The sequence below is a fragment of the Atractosteus spatula genome, chromosome 2, assembly GCF_055471065.1.
Source record: "Atractosteus spatula isolate fAtrSpa1 chromosome 2, fAtrSpa1.hap1, whole genome shotgun sequence".
Classification (NCBI taxonomy): domain Eukaryota; kingdom Metazoa; phylum Chordata; class Actinopteri; order Semionotiformes; family Lepisosteidae; genus Atractosteus; species Atractosteus spatula.
The window spans coordinates 46,486,094-46,489,257 of NC_142707.1; positions in this window are offsets into that span (position 1 = coordinate 46,486,094).

Sequence of the window (3,164 nt, forward strand, 5' to 3'; positions counted from 1 at the left end):
GATCAAGTAGTCAGTCCAGTTTCTTTAAACTTCCTTTCAACTTTTTTCATACTATAAGGCCTAAAGCCTAAAAAGGCTTAAAGTCATTGTTGATGTGTCTTTGATGTGCTAATTAGCGTAAAGGAAATGGACTTTTCGCTGTGAGTGTTCTTTCAATAAGGGCTACACTGGCGTTAGTGGAAAAGGAAGAAAACAGCATTGCTACTATGGTTCCATCACTTAATACCTCTCACAGTGCTGGTGGTAAATTTTTTTAAAATTGTATAATATCAAGAGCTGTAAATGTTTCAAACAATGTCAATGGGCATTTTGAAAGGTACAGCTAATGACTCTCTTTCTCGGTCTTGTCATTGTTATAATTTGTTCACTCTAGGGCCACGATTATCTGCATCGTCCTCTAGGCATGGTGCTCTGAAAACGGCTTTAAATAGAGCCTGTAGAGCGTCCTCCCACTCCACCACCGGGATAGAACAGTGGAAGGGCATTTACAGAAACTGAACTCACATGCCGGATCTCCCCATTAGATTATTGAAAAACGCAGAATTACCCATTACAGACTGCACAACGTATACAGTAGACTGCTTTGAATTACCGGAACATGGACCTGTTTTACATAATAGTTACAGTGCTTTTGTTATCCACAGACAGGCGTGCATTTGGTTTCTTATTTTTATTTTGTTTTGACTGTTACAGTAAATAATTCTCCACGTGCATTGCTGAAGTCAAAACCCAGTGCTTTATGCATCTTTATGGCAGAGTTTTCCGATTTGCTTTCCACAGTTGCTGTTTGTATACTCAAAACAACATGCATTCCGAGTCTCTCTGAATGCAGTCTGTGAAATAGTAGTATAAAGCTGTGTAATCTTGCAGTTTCTGGAGGGCAGTAATTAGGAATGGTCCCTGGTCGTGGCTTGATACCTTTATTTTTAAACAAAAAAAAATGGAATCTTTACCAGCCACACAGTTTACTGTTGAAAATGTATTTGGGTTGTAGTTGAGTTGTCATTGCATACGATTTTAATTAGAAATCCAATAAACCAACATCTCTGCCATTCACTAGCTTACAGAATTTTCACTTATCAGAGAAGATACTCCAGGAGACTTTAAAAGAGGTCTAATGGAGAAATGTATACAGAAATATGAACACTATTAAGTGAATGTACATTTTTAATAGTGGTTAATACAGTCCTTATAACAAATGATTTATTTAACTGTAAAATGGCTCCAACCTTTATTATATAACAAATGTGATTTATTTAACTGTAAGATGGCTCCAACCTTTATTATATCTGGTGTAGACCAGGCAGATGTGCTTTCTGAAGTGAAAAGACTTGAAGCCAGTAAACCAGAATGACTAGCACTGATACTTAGCAGTAATATTTGGGAACTTGAATAAGTCTATGCAGAAATGCTTAGTCCCTTGTAAATGGTTTCCGAACAGAGTATTTCACTCTCAAAACAAAGGGGAAATTATGTAAGACGTTAAAAAAACTTTTGAATAATGTGTTGTTTAAACCATTTATTAGGTAACCAGAGCCTGGGACCATGCTCGTCACATGTGAGTGCTGTCAGCCAAGTACACACACAGGCGAAAAATTATCAAGTTTTTGAAGTTTGTGTCCAAAAAAGTGATAGGCATCCTGTCTTTTGCTGTAGAAATTAATATTTCCATGTTTAACACATTGCGAAGATTGAGGGAGTCACCTTTGATCTCACATTGTTTTCAATGAAGCCAATTTGTTTTCATTCAGCAACAAACTGCAATGAAATGGTGTGAATTTATTTCAGGTGACAAATGACACAGGAAAAGGAAGCCCAGGTCAAATATGAATCTTTCCCTGTAAACTACATTGTGTAGTTTCAAATCCTGGAGTTGTTAATTGGCCACTAGGTGTCTCCCCTTGTCCTGTGGTATGTGCTATATGAAAGCAAATGACCATACTGTCTCTAATGGGATGATTTTTAGGGGGGAAAGTATGAATTCTTTGGAAAATATGATAATATGTTTACAATAGAATTCTCCCTAATTTTAATTATGTTTTTTTAAAACTTAAAAAAAATCTTAGTTCCCAAAAATCTCATTCCATTGGCAGATCAGTTTACTTAATGCTACACATGACTAGATTAATTTATACTAAGCATAACTGTTGTAATACAGTTATTTTTATAGCAGCTGCACCTATATTGTATTGAACAATAAAAGAGGGTGTCTACTGTGAAAATCACATGACAGGAGCATGTGTGGCCACCAATGGAAAATGCAGGCTGTATATATAATATGCTTTGCACCAGGTATGCAGATGCTATCTTGTGGGATTCTGTCTCATTCCTCTCCTGTCAAGTGCCGTATATGGCTGATCACAGGTCTCTGAGCCCTAGAAGCTACACATTGTTCCAGTTCACCCCATAGAATTGGGTTCACATTCTAAGAGTAGGGCAACCGACAGATAACCATTACATTCACAAGTAGCTGTTACACTAGGCTTTATGTAGATATGAATTGTCCAGCTGAGATGTCAGGATTAGGCCACAGGTCTAATGATCCCAATGATGACTCAGGATCGATGTAGCACCCTGCAGTCAGCTTGTCTCCAATCACTTTTTCCCCACCTGTCCATAATCTCTATTCTTCTTTTTTTTTATAAGAACATGTGCTAGGTTCCTTTTCATGCTCTGTTTATAAGATTTTTTACAGCATGATGCATGTTCTTTTTCCAGGCTGTGAATTGTACCTGAATACATGTTAAAAGATATTTAATAATGTTTTCATATCACATTGTTTACCTACATGGTTCAGTTCTAGAAAGTAAATTTAAATACTGGGTGGGAGATTAAGGATATTAATTCTCTGAAGCTTTTGGATTAATTTATTAATGTTAAAATTGACAGTAACTCACCAGGTTTAGTTTTAAGGTTTCCTAACCTAACCATTGGCAGCTACAGTCAAGTAATTCTAATAATTTAATCAGGTTTGTTTAGCATTAATACATCTGTAATGCAGTCACAAGTTTAGTCTCTTAGACCCGTTATATTGCTTCATGATACTAAATGACAATTCTGTTGCTCAGTAAATGCTGCCAAGTAGAATTGGAGCAGATATGCTCTGTTAACACAGATGTAATACAGTGGCCACATCACTTGCTCAGTTCCAGGACTGTTCCTCT